This window comes from Protopterus annectens, chromosome 1.part0 (assembly GCF_019279795.1).
Source record: "Protopterus annectens isolate FY-2018-M chromosome 1.part0, PAN1.0, whole genome shotgun sequence".
Lineage (NCBI taxonomy): Eukaryota > Metazoa > Chordata > Ceratodontiformes > Protopteridae > Protopterus > Protopterus annectens.
Window position 1 is genome coordinate 605,629,742 of NC_056725.1, and position 19,394 is coordinate 605,649,135.

General features: G+C 38.7%; 1 protein-coding gene across 1 annotated transcript in view; it reads right to left on the reverse strand.

Annotated features, from left to right (window-relative positions):
* HHAT (hedgehog acyltransferase) overlaps positions 1 to 19,394 on the reverse strand; it is a 3,149,942-nt gene that overhangs the window by 1,968,652 nt on the left and 1,161,896 nt on the right. The gene's annotated exons all lie outside the window — the stretch shown is intronic.

The following is a 19,394-nucleotide window of genomic DNA, read 5'->3' on the forward strand; positions in this document are numbered from 1 at the left end:
AGGACTTTGTTAACCAATGACATTCAACTGAAAAACTAAAGTAGTAACTCACATATTGCTTACTGACTAGTCATGCATGCAGTTACACATGTATTTAGGCAGTGTCAGAATAACACACATTTTATAACATACTGCCTTCCATCAAGGAAACAGATTTCTGCAGCCCAAAGAGAATAACAGTTGTGTGCCAAAGGAGACATTTGTTTCATACTGCTGGCCTGCGACATCTGCTGTACTTCAGGGTATGAATAACATTAAAGTTTTCATGATGTTTCCCAAAATAGGCAAAATATGGTTTGCCTTTTTTTTTTTTTTTGCGAGAGGGGAAAGCCGGGCTGACAATGTTATATAATAAATGTTACTGCATAATTATCATATAACAATTTGCTAATACTATTTTATATAACTATAGCTTAAATAAATAATTAGTGATATGGATATATTCTAACAATTACAAAAAAAGCAGAATTGCATCTATAAAAATATTTATTTCACTTTAATCATACATCGTGTGTACTCAGGAGTTTTTTTTTCAATCCATGTTAAAGTTAGTAAAAATGATAATCATGCTGAGTACTGATTTAAATTTAAAAAACTCAAAATGTGTCACTATCTGCCAAGTTAGACAGTGCTACAGCATAACAAAGATTGTTAGGATAAATCAAAAGAATGAAGTGTAGAGAAGTAAATCTAAATTGAAAAACAATGATGGCTTTCTGAATTTTAACTGTATTTTTTTTTATTTCTGTTTGTTAATTGAGTGAATGGGCTGATAAAAGACATTTTCAGCCACTTCCAAAGCCAAAAGGCAAATGCAACTAATTTCACAAATGTGCATAAACAGAAAATGTTATATTAAGCATGCAAATAAAAAAGTAGCAAGGCATTTTCAAAAAAGTAAACGAAATGGAGAAAACAGACTGAAAATACAATATACTCAGTTCAGTCCTGATATATACAGTAGAACCTTAATACAATTAGGGTGGTATTCATGGCCCTTACACGAATGGGTTAAAGCTATCCATGCTGTCCCTGAAGGAGTGTAGCAAAGTGTAAGTGGCCTGTATGAACTGCAGCTAACACGCAATGGCTGCAAATAAACAGACAACAAATGAAGCCATGAGATGTAGATAAGGAATGCTGTAAAACAGTGTATGCCAATGAAGCATTCTTTCATCTAGTCGAGATTCATAGTGTTTTCCTGCACCATTCTCAGAAACATTATAAAAAGCAGAGTCTCACCTATGCTATATACTTTGAAATCCATGAAGATGCTGTCGCTTTCTGCTAGCCTTGTTAATTCCTGGCGTAAGCTGCTTGTCTTGGCTGAGCCAAAATCGCTTGTGCCCAGCAGCACTTGCAGGCCAAGAAAGTGGAGACATAAGCGGAGAATAACCCATTATAATTCTGACAATCAGGTGACCCTAGCTAGGTTTGGAGTGGACAGGGAAAGGGTCTTAGTGAGTATGTATGACCCCCTATGAGGTACAGCAGAAATGCATGGACTTCTTATATTCCTGTGGATATTGAGGTATGTGTAGCCCTCCCTACACATGCCTGGGGACCTTCCACAGACAGACTGGGAACATGTTGGGTATCTCACAGGGATCTGCTCTAGGATACTGCAAAGGTTTTTGGATGTAGTCTTGACATGTTTGAATCAGTACATTATTTCCCCATGTCTCCTCCATATTGAGACAGGACTATGTGTGCCTTTCATGGGGTGGGACATTTCCCCTGAGGTATTTGGTGCAACAGATTGCACCCATGTTTCAAATAGGACCCCTTCTGGTTCACAGGTTGAGCAGTGCAACAATAGGACTACCATTCCGTCAAATGTCAGGTAGTGTGATGCAAGGGGGTGCCATCAACAAAGTGTCTGCCTATCATCCTGGCAGTGACCATGATTCCCACACCTGGCACTAGTTGACTCTACCACCTCTTCCTGCAAGGTAAGATGCCCAATGGTCATCTTGTTCGTAAGTGGAAAAAAATAAATAAATAAATAAATATATATATATATTTTTTTTTTTTTCAGTTTTCTATTGCATTTAATTATTTATTCATGGTAAAATGTATTGCTGAATACTAAAAAACAAGTCATGTTATTATCATAATGTAACATGTGTTTATAACTTATTTTTACTTGAGTTCAATTTTTATTGTGATAATTTTATTGAGTGTTAACAATCACACAAAAAGTGTTTTATTTGTATTTTACACTGGTGCACACTCTGTTTTATGTGCCTTTCAAGGCTGTTTTTATGGATATCGCTTTAATTTTTGATTGTTTAATTAATGTTTGTGCTATTTAACTGTTGCAAGTTGGCAAGCACTTTGGTTTTGATAAGGTCCTATACTTGTCAGGACGAAAAAGCTTACCGAGTCTGCTGTGGATTTAATAAATATTTGTGTGTTCACACTCCATTGACTGTTTACTTGGGCTTTCCTCTCACTTCCAGGAGGTGGTTGTGTGTTTTTCCTGGTCATTTTCCACCTAGCTATGTTACATTTTTTCCTTGGTGTTTGAAAGAGTTTTTGGAACTTGAGAGGTTTCTCCATTGTGGAGCATTAATGTGGTAATTTATAGCCACTTAACATGAGTCCAACAGTGGGAGTGATTCCAGTACATCCATTTCCAAAGGAGCAATTGCCATCAATGAACTAACTTTATACAATGATGAAGGAAACTTTACACACTGAATTAAACTTATGCCTTTACAGTATCAGCAGATACAAAGTACGCTGGAGAAACTACAACTCTTAGCAGCCTCTGCAATTCCTTCACAGCCGTTTCTGATGATAGCTTCTGCTATTACAGGGAGCGGAACTACTGATAGCCAGTGTGTTTCTGGTTCTACACTTACAAACAGTATTCCTTGTAGTCAAGGGCCAGGGAGAATTGTTCAAGATATGAACAGGATTATGCGATTTGAACAGTGGCTTAACAAAGAGCTCAACTTTATTCATGATGAATGACCTACAAGACCTGTGGACATTCATTATCGGCTACACACTTTTGAATCCAATTTGTACAAGGTACAGTTTACAGATAGATAACGCATACCTTGCTGAATGTAGTTGAGTCCAAAGAATTCCCAAGGGACTTCGAATGAGTAAATTTCCAAATGGGCTAACAGTTGGTCAGCAGGAACTTGATGACTTACTTGCCATGTTTGACAGACATGGCATTGAACTTTTGCATTTCATTATTAGAATTAATAAAAACAAAATTAAGGATTTGTTAGATGAAGTTAACAGTTTGAATAATGACATTTTAAATGATGCTAGTTTTATTAACTTTGAGAACAAATATGACAATATATTTTGTAAAACTGAACAGATAAAAGAATGTTCTCAAGAAATAGAAGCAGTTAAGAAGTGATGAATTAAGAGTATAAGCAGAAAGAGGCATATTTACTTCCGAAAAGTTATTTTGAATCTATTCCGAATGTTAACATTAATGTCAGCTATGGCTCTGAGTTAGGTTCTTTTAGTTATGATCTTAGACATGGTAATGATAATGGTCATACAGAGTATTTTTATTTCAATGGGGAAATAGATGAGGTGTTCGAATAAGAATACCCAGCTTTACATAAATCGGAAATGATACAAAATAGGAACAGAAATAGGCAAAATTCTTTAGGTCAACCACAGACCCCGAGGGGACAGATACAGAGGGGCCAGAGGAACTTTTTGAAGAACAAGAAAGCCAACCGATTTTGACCAACAATGTACAGGCTGAGCCAGTGATTTCTTGTTTTAAGGGCAGATTTTTAAGTGCACAAGGGTTCAACATTTACAATTATACTGATGTTGATATTACAGACACCCACTTTTCTCTTTTTAAAAAGAGATTTAAATTTGTCCTAGGGAACATCAATATAGCCAATGTGCTGACTGAACTAAAATTATACACATGTTCTTTAAGGACACCAATGTACACAATGATGCACATAGGAATAGGTTTAAAAAGAAAAGCCTTTTAAATCCCCCTTTGCACCCAACTTTGGTGAATTTTGGAAAGATTTGTACTAGGGAGATTTTACCAGATATTTCATACTCAAAAAGACAGATTTTATAATCTTAGTAAGGACGAAGCTTTACTTTTGAAGACATTTAGAAAATCTAATAACATCAGGATAATAAAGGGGGTGGGGTGGTACTGGTAGAAAAGAATGACTACATGAATGACATAGCTAGTACGCTATATGACACTGATAAATACAAAAATGTGCCTAGGAATGAAATAAACATTGCACATAGGAAATTAATGTTGTTTTTGGAATATCATTTGCTGTAAGGGGTAATTGATGAAGAACTTTACAACTTCTTACATAGTGATCATCCTTTTATCCCCACTGTATTCAGTATCCCCAAGGTACACAAGAATGTGTACCACCCCCCCCCTTACTGACTTATAGTAGCAGCATATAACAGTTCTACTTACTCATCGGGAGTATTTGTAGATCGTTTACTCAAGGATACACTTCATCCTATTACCCATGTTTTAACTGACTCATGGGATTTTTTTATTGAGGGTCAGGCAAGAATTTTTTGGTGATACAACACGGTTTTCCACCATAGATGTGGCTGACTTATTTAGTTCCAGTTCACACGATACAGGACTGAAACTTTTTTCAGAAGCTCTTTTGGAATACACAACACTCAATGGGGCTCTTATGAATTTTGTCATGGATGTTATAGAGATTATACTTCACAACAACTACATTACTTTTCAAAATGAGTTCTTTAAACAATCAAAACGGATTGTGGTGGTATCAGGCTGTGTTCCCATGGATGCTAATTTAGTGATGGCATCATGGGAAAAGAGATATTTTTTTAACTCTGGTTATGAAAGTGAATGGTTAATATACTTGCACTATTTGGATGATATTTTTGTCCTCTGGAAGGGTGAGAGGTCAATTGTGAACAATTTCATTCATTATCTTAACATTTGTGGTTATTTTAAGTTCACCCACAATTTCTGTACTGATGGTATTGATTACCTTGATGTGACTTGCCGTATTTATCCATAAATAAGACCTAACCAGAGAATAAGGCCTAGCATGATTTTCCAGGGTGATCATGATATAAGCCCTACCCCAAAAATAAGCCACAGTTAAGATCGTCAACAACAAACAACGGACATGTTGAATTATAAAATAATATTATTGACACCTGTTGACTGAGGTTATCATACTCTGCTCACCATTTTTGGACCATTCGGACATCCAACTTCTTCTCTTTGCAGAAAGTAGTAAGATTCTTTCCCTGGGAGTCCTCCATGATTCTTACTGTAACCCTAATCCTCACTCACACTTGATGGTTGAGATCCTTGGCCCATAAACACTGGCAAGTGTACTTTGATTGGTCAAAGTACAGCCAACGCACGTAAAACGTGCGCACTTGATAACGAACAGCTGTGGTGTCTTCTTAACCATCACCATTTTGTGTTGCCACTCCTGTCTCATAAGTCTTCAATTACACCCCCCCCCCCCAGACAAGATGAGTGCAAAAAGAAAGAGCTATTCCACTGAGTACAAGAAAGGAATTGTGGAGGACTCCTGGGGAAAGAATCTGATGGCTTTCTGCAAAGAGAAGAAGTTGGATCCCTGAATGGTTCGAAAATGGCGTGCAACGTATGATAACCTCAATCAACAGGCCGACGAGGGAAATGCTAAGAAGTGCAAGTGTAGATCAGGGTGTAGATCAGGTTGGCAAACATTATTTCCTAAGCTGGAAGACATCATCTCTGAATGGATTGCTAACAGGAAAGCAAAGGCTTTGGCTGTGTGCAGGGCTGATATTCAAGTATTTACCCTTGCAATGGCACCACAGTTAGAAATATCCCCAGAAGAATTCAAAGCATCACAACATTGGCTGGATGGCTTCCTTCAGCGATATGAACTGTCTCAAGAAGATCAACAACACTGTTCAAGCAAGAAGATACTGAAGTTATTAAACATGCACTTGCATTCAAGTCCTTTGTTGATGGCATCAGCTTTTCTAAATACCAACTCTCCAACATGATTGCTATGGATGAAACTGCAGTGTTTATTGGCAAAAGATCTAAAACAACAATTGATCAGAGGGGTGCCTCGTCAATCTACATTCCCTCCACTTGTTACAAAAGTGCACGTGTTACCTGTATTTTGGTAATTCATCTGGATGGAAAGAAAACCCCACCTCTAATCATTAGTAAGGGCAAGAAAGATAAGATTGAACATGTTTCAGGCATTTACATTCTTGAAACCGAAAAAGCCTGGTGCACACAGTTATAAGGAACTGGGTCGATGTAATGCTGCCACTTGTTTTGCGAGGTGGCGAAAGAGGTCTGCTAGTCTGGGATTTAGCCAGCACTCACTGCGCTAAAGACATGAAGAAATTCCTTGCACAGAGAAGAATAGATCAAATAATGATTCCCGCAAGAATGACTGCCTATCTCCAGACTCTTGATATTGCAATAAACAAGCCATTCAAGGACCATTTGCACATGGAACTCAAAGGCTAGATTGAAAATAGAATGGAGAGAAATCAGCATGGAATCTTTGTGAAGCCTAGCCTACAAGAGGTTGTGACTTGGGTGAAAAATTCATGGGATAAAATCACTGACAGCTGTGTTGCCAATGCACTACGAGCAGGCTACTTGGACAAGCAGTGCTCATTTAAGGAGAGCTCTATTGCTAGGCATAACAGATTGGGGCCAATGGTTTTACAGGAAATGGAGTCACAAAAAATTCAGGCCAGAATCCGGAATTGTTCCAGAAGATGATGACATGACTGTATTTGAATAACTTTTCCATTATCAGGGCAACAGAATGGATTACTTCTGCTTTCAGCTGCCAGCAAGCTCTTGTCAGTTTTTTGACTTTATTGTATTAAGGTAACATTTCATTATCAAGGGGTAATTACAAAGTAAGGCCACTAGTTCCCAGACTTCATTTTTATGACTTTCCATCATTCCTCTCTTACAATTTGGGTAAGGAATAAAGAAAGCATCACCACTCAAAAGGTGGCAGTTATTCAACTGTTTTACTCTCCTCCTCCAATACACAAGTATTGAGATTTTTCTGCACTTTCTGTTAAGCATGAAATATTGCACTGTGAAAGCCAAGGTGTAGATATTCTGAAGCTGAAACGTTTGTTGCACTGTTTATGTAGAATTCTCACACAACTGTTAACATGTTACCTAGAACTGTTGCCCAATAACGGAAAAGTACCAAATAAATTTAAATTTGTGTACATGAATAAATGTCGATTTTTGTACATGAATAAATGTCGATTTGTGTACATGAATAAATATAGATTGTTGTACGGGGGGTGTAAATAAGGCATCCCCTTATAATAAGCCCTAATGCATATTTCGGCGGGGGAAAGTATAAGACCCGGTCTTATTTCCGGGGAAATACGGTATTACTAGAGACATTAGTCATTACAAGTTTACCTCCAAAGCGCTTCAAAAGCCCACTTACTCTAATAGCTTTTGGGATTACGATAGCAACCATCCACATTTTGTAAAGAAGAACATTGTTAGGGGGCAGATGATCAGAGGTGCTAGAATGTGTTCCACGCTCTCCCTCTGATTTCAAGATTGAGCTTGGCAAGCTTATCAATATGTTTGTGGCTAGGGGCCACCCTGAAAAATGGGTTCAGCAGATTGATATAGAAGTCCTAGAAGGTTGGGGTACAAGGTTTCTTCCCTTGCTCAGGCAAGTTTTTGTTAACAACAAAGGGACACATACAAATAATCATAATTTTACACAATCTATGGTCACTTATTTTGGCTCCTTTGGCCAGAAATTTTGAGACATTTTGACAAAAAAATTGGGTGATACTGGAATGCAACAGTGAACTTTATAGTTTATTGGGTAACAAGCCACTTTTTAAATATAAGGTAGGACATAATTTGAAGTTCTTATTTGAACACCCATTCACTACTCACACTGTTACTAAGGTGACAAGGAACTGTGGTTCCTGTAAATATTGTTCCTTTGTTTTGAATGCAACAGATATTTTGATAGGTAATTCCCTTCGGACAGTCAATTTAGCAGGAGAAAACTGTGACAGTACAGGACTAAAGAATTTACGAACACCTTTATGCCACAGAAACCCATAATTACAACAATATCCTATATAAACTCACACTTTCTTGTGATACCAATACTGGTTTTCAAGTTTGGTATATTGGAGATTATTAAGAAAAACATCAGGGGAGGCAATTGGTCAAATGAAATGAGTGAGTTTAGGTGGCACCTAACACTCAACACCAATAGCCCCCAGGAATGAATGAACATATATCTTTGATGCCGATTTTGAGAGATAGAGTATCCATTTTATAACTTATTTTTACTTAAGAGTTCAATTTTTATTGAGATTAAAATGTTAATCACACATTGTGTTTTATTTATATTCTACACTGGTACACATTGTGTTTTATGTATATCTCTTTAATTTTTGATTGTTTAATTAATGTTTGTGCTATTTAACTGTTGCACGTTGGCAGGTACTTTGGTTTTGATAAAGTCCTATACTTGTCAGGATGAAAGTGCTTGCTGAGTCTGCTGTGGATTTAATAAATCTTTATGTGCTCACACTCCATTGACTGTTTACTTGGGCTTTCCTCTTGCTTCCAGGAGGTGGTTTTGTGTTTTTCTTGGTCATTTTCTACCTAGCTATGTTACATTTGTTCCATCTGTGTTATTCATTCATTCATGATGGATGGGGCTCGGTTCTGTCCTCAGAACCGACTCAGCCGTTATACGAAGGTCACGCCAGTCAAAAAAACTCTCGAGCTAAGATTACCCATAGTGCTCCTCTCCCCATCTCCTCAGATCGAATTTGCCTGTAAGAAAGGAAAGTGGAGGCATTGTCTGAGCAAATGCCCTATCATGAAGCTAGGACCAAATCTGAACCTCCAGGAGTCTCTTGGAGGGGGTAGGAGGGTGAGATGTCATGAATGAATGAAGATCAACAACACAGATGGAACGTTATGGTAAGAACATAACTTCCTTATCTGATGTTGTTAATCTTCATTCATTCATGATGGATGGGACAGAGTCCCTAGCTACTTTATTTACTGGGAGGCCTTATGGAAGGATATTCCTGAGCACCACTGAGCCAAAGGATGCTCTCTCCCTGGAAACCAAGTCCAATTTGTAATGAGTGATAAAAGTATGAGTAGCCCATGTGGCTGCTGTACAAATGTCATCCATAGAAGCTCTGGAATGAGTAGTAACTGAAGCAGCAACTGATCTGGGCGAATGCGATTTGAATTTAGTTGTTAGACGCATTTGGTTTTGTTGGTAGGCAAAAGAAATACAGTCTCTCTGTCATTTTGCCAAAGTTACTTTAGTAACAGGTTTTCCCAGTTTGGGTCCTGAAAAGGACAAGAATAATTGGTCAGATTTTCATAGTGATTTAGTCCTATTGAAGTAGAAGTATAATTGTCTATGTACATCCAATAAGTGCAAACAATATTCTCCTTTATTAGAAAAATTTGGGAAGACAACTGTCATGTCAATGGATTGATTAATACTCCATTCCGAAACAACTTTGGGTAGAAAGGACAGGTTAGTCGGAAATTACACTCCTTTTGTGGAAAACTATGTAAGGATGTTTTAAGCACAAAGCCTGCAATTCTGATATTCTTCTTGCTGAGGTAATTGCTACCAAGAAAGTTTTCCAAGACAAAAATTTCATATCACAAGGGGCAGCAGGCTCAAATGGAGGATGAGTTAAACTCCAAGGTTTGATCGACTCTTTGAAGGGCAGTTTGATATGTGTGATGCCCTTTAAGAAGGTTTCACGGAGGCAGTGAGATATTAAAGAGGAATCTTGGAAACCACTGTGAAAGTTTGAGATAGCTACTAAATGGACGGAAATAGTAAAAGCTGAAGCTCCTGAATGGAGTAGATTTGATAAATACTCCAAAACTGAAGTAATCAAAGCTGAAAAAGGGTCTAGTCCTTTTTCTCAAGACCAAAACATGAATCTGTTCCATTTGCTAAGATATATTTTCCTGCTGGATGGTTAATGGGAAGCCAAAAGATCTTTCGTACAAGGGAAGATAGATTATTTTGCCTGGCTACTATTGGAAGTGGAGAAACCAAGCTGTCAGCTTGAGGCTCAATAGATTTGGATGGATCAACCTTTGTGGATGTGACAGTAATCCTGGAGCTGGATCCAGAGTCAACAGTCGGTGAACCAGGTGAGACCAAAGGAAAAGGAACCAGACTTGTTGGGGCCAATAGGGTGCAATGAGGATTACTTTGCTTCTCAACTGAAGAGCTTTCTTTAGAAACTGTGGGATCAAAGGAAAGGGAGGAAAGGCATAAAGTAGTCTCATGGGCCAATCATCTACTAGAGCATCCCTCGGGGACTCCTCCTGAGAGGGGGATTAGGGCAAAGTAGCTGGTGCATTTGTGGTTGGTGGGAGGTATGAATAGATCGCAGCAAGGCTGACCCCAGTGGCTAAAATCTCCGCCACTATGACAGGACTGAGGGACCACTTGTGAGGCAGGAGAATGCATCTGCTCAGTTTGTCTGCAATCATGCTGGAATCCCTGGGAATGTGCATTGCTTCAGAAAGCAGTTAGAAGATATTGCCCATTGCCAAACTCTCATGGCTTCTCGACACAACGGGTAGGATTTTGTTTTCCCATTTGTTGATATACCAGACTACCGACATGTTGTCCAACTGGATAGCAATTGTCCCTGATGGAATGACAAATTGGAATGCTTGCAATGCCAGAAGCACCACCCTCAGTTCTGATACATTGATATGCAAGTTGGCCTCCACGGGGAACCAAGTGCCTTGGACTGTCTTTCCCTGAAAATGCCCCTCACCCCATCAGGGATGTGTCCACAGTTAGAAGATATTGCCCATTGCCAAACTCTCATGGCTTCTCGACACAACGGGTAGGATTTTGTTTTCCCATTTGTTGATATACCAGACTACCGACATGTTGTCCAACTGGATAGCAATTGTCCCTGATGGAATGACAAATTGGAATGCTTGCAATGCCAGAAGCACCACCCTCAGTTCTGATACATTGATATGCAAGTTGGCCTCCACGGGGAGCCAAGTGCCTTGGACTGTCTTTCCCTGAAAATGCCCCTCACCCCATCAGGGATGTGTCCATGGTCACTATGGCTTTGGGCTGAGAGGGTGAGAAGGTGTGACTCCATAATTCCTTTACTGGCTTCATCCACCAATTCAAGTCTTGTCTGCAGCAGTTTGTTATGCGGATCAGAAAAGACATAGGGTGTGGTAAAAGGGACCACAGTAATGCCAGGAGCCACTGTAGTAATCTCATGTGTAGTCTTCCTAGAGGAACTATAGTAATCGTTGCTGACATTGATCCTAGTAGTTGAAGGACTGCACGAGCTGGGACTTTGTCCTGAGACTGTCACTTGGAGTTGAGATCTTAGTCTTTGGAGCCTGTGAAGCGGATGGGTGACCAGGCAAGAACATGTGCTGAATGTCGCTCCTATGAACTCTAGATTTTGAGTAGGTACCAGTTTTGACTTTTCCTCATTTATTGAGATCCCTAAGGATCTTGCTAATTGTAGTGTGTAGTGCAAGGCAAGAAATAGTAGATGATTGGTAGGGGTGGTAAAGGAGCCAATCGTCTAGATATGGAAACAACCGGAATCCTTACAGTCTCAAGTGAGCTGTTACTACTGCCATACATTTGGTGAACACTCGGGGTTATGGAGAGACCAAAGGGCAGCGCTCTAAACTGGTAGCGACTGGCTCCCAGCCAGAAGTGGAGAAATCTCCTGGAGCGTTCATCCATTTTTATATGTTATTACGCATACTGCAGATCTATCGAGCACATCCAGTCATTTTTCTCTAGAAATGGGAGGATAGATTGAACCATGAACATCCGGAATTTTGTCTGTCTGATGAACTTGCTTAGGATGCTGATGTCCAAAATTGGCCTCCAGTCCCCTGTCTTTTTTGGCACTAAAAAGAACCTTGAGTAAAAAATAGATTCTATCTGGTCTGGCAGAACTGTTTGGATGAATCTTTTTAGAAGCAGCTTTTGAATTTCCTGTGCCGCTGCATCTAGTTGACTGGGTGGAACATCGGGGATTCGCCTTTGCAGCCTCAGGTAAAGATTGAAAGGGATGTGATAACGTCTGGTAATTATCATCTGCACCCAAAAATCTCTCGTTATGAAATGTCAGGCTAGGTGATGCAGAGAAAATCGCCCACTGACAACTTCCAGAGGCAAGCAATCAGGCCACTGTTCAGGAGCGGTGGTAGGGCTGTCCAGAGAAAGAATCTCTGGACCCCTGGTTACGTGGACCCCCTCTGCCTCAAGAAGGGAGTCTTCCTGTTGAGTTCTCCCCTCTGCCTTGGAGGAAAATCTTGCCACGTGTGTCACGGAAAGGTCCATGGGATTTTTCCAAACCACATATTTCCACTTCTCTGATTCCTAGAGTAGGATCGTTGGGGAGTGGAAAAACGTATGCCCACAGCAGACAGGGTCTTGCTGTCCTTTTCAAACCTGGCTAATGTGTCTTTAACCTTTGGGCTGAAAACAGAGGAAGCATCAACAGGAGTGTTGATGAAGGAAGACTTAAATGGGTCTGCAAAGTCACACAAGCGGATCCAGGAGTGATGTCTCATGACGATGCCTGTACCCGCTGCTCTGGCCACCCCATCAGTAGTATGAGAAATCAACCACATCAACGAATTAGATATAAATTCTAGGGTGGCAAGATGTGAGGCCACTTTGTCACATACCGAATTAGACACAGCTCCTGCTAAGGTTCCTGAGAGTTCAGTGATCAGGTCCCTCTGGAGATGGGTAACGTGTGCCAAGTAATTCAACAACCATATGGCAAAGGTCGATGAAGCATACACCTGCTTCCCTAGTCTGTTCATCTTCTGAGACTCCCTGTTTGGAGGATGGACAGCAGGACTCTCCTCAGCGAGTTCCTTTCTAGTGGCCGCTGCCACCACCATAGTGTTTACTGCCAAGCCTTTGGACCAATGAGGGTGATCCTCTGGAGGGGATAGTATTTTGTCTGGTCTCCAGGGGATTGGCTGAATGGTGTCTAGACTCTTCAAGGCTCGCTGCACGATGAGCTGGACTAATTCATCTGCAGGCGGAGTCACCCGGGGAGTAGAGGGTCGAGCACGGAAAGATTGCAAGAATAGAGATTCGTCAGAGGAAAGGTTGTTGGGCTTCTAGTCTCCCTGCTGCTTTAAGATTTCTAGTATGTCTATAAAGGAAACATCCTCAGGGGGCAACCACAGGTTCCCTTCCCCCTCATCTTAATCTGTATCTTGGTAAGGGATTCCTCATGGGAATCCATGTGCTTCCTCTTGCATGATCCCTTATGGGGTGGCTCTTCAGGGGGGCATTTGAAGAGGATTCTGAAGAAAGGGTGCCCTGCAGTAGGGTATCTTGAGGTTCCCATTTTTAAGTTACTCTTATTGCATGCCTCTAATGTGGGTACAAGCTTACTATGTATAAAATCCTTACAAGTTTGGATGTCCAGTCAATTGCAATTTTGCAAACTATATCTGCTGATCAAATAGTCTGCAAGACCTATTTTATTAGCTGAGAGAAATTGATTTCAATATAATAGATACCCCTTCTTAAATTCTAACATTTTCTGAGTATCAAAGGATATTAAACATTCATTTGTGTAAGCAGTAGGAAACATAATTATTAATAAATTCTTATTAGTTAATTAGAAAACATAAGATTGTTAAACAGCAGCAGTATTTGGTTTATAAGAGGTGTGAGAATAAGTTTTGACATTTCACTTTGAATGTATATTTTTAAAATCCATATAAAGATATTTGTATGTATATGAGTATATGTTTCAAGCAATGTCCTATTACTATTAAGAAGCAAGGTTTCATGTATTGATTTCCAATATGATGTATAAGAAGTATTATTTCAAAGCAACAGTATGTTAAGAAATGCTGAGTTTAAATAAAAATCAATATTTGGAAACCGTATATCTCCTTCATCCCAGCTTGTGGTTTGCCAGAGAAGAGAAATACTTTTTTTTTGGGGGGGGGGGGGGGGATACCAAAGGAAGTTAAATAATAATTTATTAATTTTCTGTTTAATTTTGACAGATGGGGGGAATTATCAGAGCTTGGCCAATGAATAAGATTTCAGGTAACCGAATCATTTTGATTGAAGTTAGTCTGTCTTCAAATGTGAAAAAGAGTCTGTTTCAACTGTCTATTAGACTAGTAATTGAGTTTATAAGTTGTTGGTAATTAGATGTGAGTGATTTTTTTATAATTAGATTCAATAACGATACCTAGATATTTAATATTCGTGCTGTCCCAGTTTATGTCTCTTTTTATCTAAGTTTCATAGTAACATTTTTATTCACTAGAAGTGCCTGAGTTTTCTTGTGATTAATTTTAGACCAGAGATGTTTGCAAAGTGATGCAAGACATTTTAACTGTTTTGTTCAATAAATTCTAGTGATGTGGTTTACCTAATTATGCATGTACTGAATGCCCTCATGTGGTATTAAAAAGTGTTAATTCAGTATTTAATATGAGTTCATACCTTGCATTTGAATGAGAACTTATCATACTGTTTTTTTATTATGCAATGTTTTCTCATTTTGAATTATGTTGTCTGTTGAGGTACTACACATCAGATTATTTTATTTTGTCAAACACAATAATTTGTGACTTCAGAGGCAAAATTTATACAGTGGCAAGGGTAAAGTGGCAGCAGTATTTGTTTACATGGCAGGATCCTAATTTTAATCTGTAATTTTCTTATAAGTGTTCCCCTGAAAACTTGTGTATTACTACTTTTAAGTTGTAGATAACTGCCAGTTGTATGAATTGTAATGCATAGACCATTAAGGTGTTAATGACTGCAATCTTATGACGTAGTTTTCTTTCTACATTTCCATGAACTTTTAAAGCGGTACAATTACAGGAATAAAATGCATATAGATAGGTGTCCTAAGCCTCCACCTTTATTTTAAATAACATAGTGGCCTTCGAGTCGTTAAAAATTCACCTGTGTTTGTGAAGTTCAAATTGTAACAGAAACGTCACATTTGATTCACAGAAGGTCAGTGTCAAATGTGTCATACACATCTCCTAAAGATAGGCTAGGTGATGGTACAAGTGAGTTTGAAGAGGAGCTGTCATGAGAGCTGGATGACGAGTTGGTCTAATGTTGTGACCTACTTGATGCAGGTGATCCTGCACACACTGATCTGAAACTGCTGTGTGACCGTGATTGAGGTAAAAAATAAGAGCTTCTGCCAGCTGTAGATGAATGCAGACGTGGCCTGCATGAAATCTGTTGAACTGGTTCCCCCCAACTAAATACGGTACTTTCTTGAGAAGCACTTCTAGTCTCATGTCATCTGCCTCCATATGTCCAGACAGTAGCTCATCCTCTTCCCCTTCCAAGACTGATACTGGAGTCTGGCAAGACCTAACTAGTGTAGGAACAGAGGCAGCCACGGATGCTTGGTGTGCCACCATACTATGCATCAATGTGTTCATGGCATTATCCCTACTCTGTGCTATCTCCATGTAATGCTGGAAATCCCCATGCATACCCTGGAGGACTCTGACCATTTCCAGCTGACTCTGTGGTAGCACTGTGAGCCCTAACAATTTCATAGCAAATTAGCTGCTGTGCAGTTAATGCTTTATGAGTTTCCTGGGGTAGCTGTAACAAATTACTGCTCCTGACACCCCTTTGTAAAGGTATCATGCTGGAAACTGTTACCTCTGAATGTCTGCCATCATCCTCAAAGTGTATGTCTGTGTTTGGAAATACTGGTGTAGAGATGCAGGGGGTTCTTTCTGTACCAACATGAGTGTAATACCAGCATGTGCTTGACTTTGCAATGCAGTATCACTTCCTGAAGAGTAACATGTTCTGGGGTGCGAGATCCTGCCATTAAACTTGGGGAATGTTTGCCACTTTCCTCAGGCTGCCTCATAAATAAAAGTATGTTATCATAATTTTCAATAGGCATTCTGTTGTTGATATTCTCCAAATGTATTGGTATAATGGAATGGTTTGTTTCTGCTATCTCTGCAAACAAATTATTTGAAAACATTACTAAAAAGGAAATGGCATACAGTACTGTATGCTTATTAAGGAGGTGTGGGGTCACTTACTATGTACACTGATTTATTACCATTTTGTGTAGATGTGGAAGGTTCACCTAGTAATATAAATGTCATGTGTTTAATGTCATCATTCTGTGCCAGTATTTCTCTATTTAAAGTACAGTTGTGTAAAAATCTTACTATAACAGTAAGGTGTCCTTTTCACTGTTGCAGTATTTATAACATGTAGGATCTCCTCCCAAGGATAACCCAACATCTGGCCAGTATATCAAAGTCTTTACATCCTCCTAGCATCATTCGTCAGATGTACACTTCCAGCACAAGTGTAGGACATGAAGGTGATACATGCACACTCCATACTCAGAAGTGAAGTGCCCCAGGATAACTATGCAATCCCAGGAGAAAGGAGAACATGCACAGCCAGAAGAAAAGAGAAACTCAAAAGAAATAGGACAAGAAGGCAAAGACCCCTCTACCAGCCAAGCGTTCGCAACAGAAGAAAGACAGAAAAGGGGGTAGAAGGGAGGGACTGAATACTGCAACAGTGAAAAGTACATCAACTGTTATGGTAAGATTTTACACAAATGTACTATGTCCTACCTTAAAAATGTTGCAGGATTCATAATGTGGGAGATTACCAAAGCTACCGTAAAAGATGGGAGGAAAAAGGCTCAGAGGAGCCCTCCACAAACCCATGAAGGATAGCCTTAGCAAATCCTGCCCTAGCATCCAGCTTGTAATGTTTAGTAAAGGTGTGGACAGAAGACTAAGTAGCAGTTTCAAGGGAGGACCTATCTCTGAAGAAAGCTCCAGAAGAGATTACTGCCCTCACAGAATGAACTTGAACTGAAGAAGAAAGTTGTTTGCCATGAAATAATAACCAAAGAGAATGGCATTAGAAATCCAGGTGGAGATGGTTTGCTTAGAAACTGCTAAACCAAATGTTTAGGCATGAAAAGAAGCAAAAAGCTGCTCAGATTTGCAGATAAAACCTCAAAGGTGCCAAAATGATCAAGTAACAACACTATGAGCCCAACACATAAATAAAACGAAATAAAATGATCCAGAGAGTACAAAGCTCCAGTCTCTTTATTGTTAGCGCTTTCTTCCCCAATATGAACCTCGGGGACTTCCTCAGAACAAGAAACAGAAAAACACATAAACCTCCAAGTCAACACCCTTTTATACACAATTAATCAATTAATTAATCAATTATTACAAAAATTTTAAAGACAAAGCGGTAAAACCATAAAATGCTTTTCTACTTTAAATATATACAAGGAAAACACATTTTAAATAAAGCAAACCAATTGAAATGTCAAATTTTATATTATTAAAATATATATATGTATATTAAATAAAACATTCAGATAGTTAAAGTTCTTTTTCTTAAAACAGGAACCAGGGATTATCCCGGGTTCAACAGTAGCGTTTAATCTAACAATCCATTAAAACTCTCTGAGATCAACCTGAAGCTCCCACCAACCACCTCTAAAATTATGTGGGACAACTTCCAAGATGCCGAACTTAAATCTTGTATCTCCCTTACAAACTAGTGTGTGCCTATACAATGCGTTATTTACATTCCCCTTAGTGATAACATAAAGATGTTCATATATTCTGGTCTTAAAATTCCTTTCCGTTTTACCAATATAATAGTGTGAACATGTTTGGCAAATTGAAATATAATTTGCACATTTGTTGACGGAATTTTAAAGGACATTATTGATTCTGTCGATTATTTGCTAAAGGACTCTTGGGGTTTTTTGTCTAAATTTAATGAGTTTTAGTATAATGACAATGTTATTTTCTCCACTGTTGATATGGTGGATTTATTCACTTCCATCCTCCACAAGGAGGGTTTGGATTTATTCCATGATGCTATTAGGGAACTTACTGCATTTTCTGATACTATGTTGAATTTTTTGCTGGCAGTTATGGACCATATTCTGTCCAATATTTTTTTTACATTTGAGGGTGAATTCTATAGGCAATTACAAGGTGTTGCTATGGGGGCAACATGTGCCCCCATTTATGCCAATTTAGTCCTATATGCATGGGAAAAGAAATACATCTTTACAAGTGCCTATAAACCCTTATGGTGTACTTCATATGGTTTTTTAGATGATGTTTTTATCTTATGCAATGACCCAAATGTAGATCTTGACAGTTTTTGGACCACATTAACCATATATGTACATTTTTTAAATTTACAGCTAAACATTAGTGAGAAAATAGAATATTTGGATGTGATAATTTCTAAGGATATATTTAACAAAAGATTTGCTTCTAGAATATTTCAAAAGGATACTTTTTCCAACAGCTACCTTGATTTTCAGAGTAGCCACCCCTTTCATATGAAAAGAAACATCTATAAGGGGAAACTGGTAAGGGCTGGGAGAATGTGTTCCACACGTGACACTTTCTTGGAAGAAATTTCTAACATCACAGAGATGTTTAGGGTAAGGGGTTACCCGAAAGGGCTTCTTAACAAAGTAACAAAGAAAATGGTGGAAGGATGGGGCTTAAAATATAAGCCTTTATTGGGAAGTGGTGAGACCATCCAAAAGACGGGCAAGCAACATACTGGAAGGGTCAGTTTTGACACCAGTATGGTCATCCCTTTTGGTTCAGGTGAACGTGCATTGAGGGATATTATAAAAAAGAACTGGTACATATTTAAAGGAAACTTTGATATTTTCCACATATTAGGCGAGACACCTAGCTTTGTATACAAAGCGGGGAGAATTTTTAAATATTTGACAGAGCACACTCTCCTGACCAGAAATATGGTTATAAAAGGCACCACTAGATGTGGCAGTTGCAGCCAATGCCCTTTTATTTTGGATAGTGGTGTGGCCTTTATAGCTGGTCATAGTAGGGGTATTCCTCTACATAAGGACAATTGTAACATGAGAGGTGTTATATATATTTGTTTGCCAAACATATTCACATTATTACACTGGTAAAACGGAAAGGAATTTTAAGACCAGAATATATGAATATCTTTATGCTATCATTAAGGGGAATGTAAATAACGCATTGTATAGGCACACACTAGTTTGTAAGGGAGATACAAGATTTAAGCTCGGCATCTTGGAAGTTGTTCCACATAATTTTAGAGGTGGTTGGTGGGAGCCTCAAGTTGATCTCAGTTTTATTGGATTGTTAGATTAAATGCTAATGTTGAACCCGGGTTAAATGACCATATTTCCGTGGTTCCTGTTTTAAGAAAAAGAGCTTTAAGTATCTGAATATTTTATTTTATATATATATATATATATATATATAT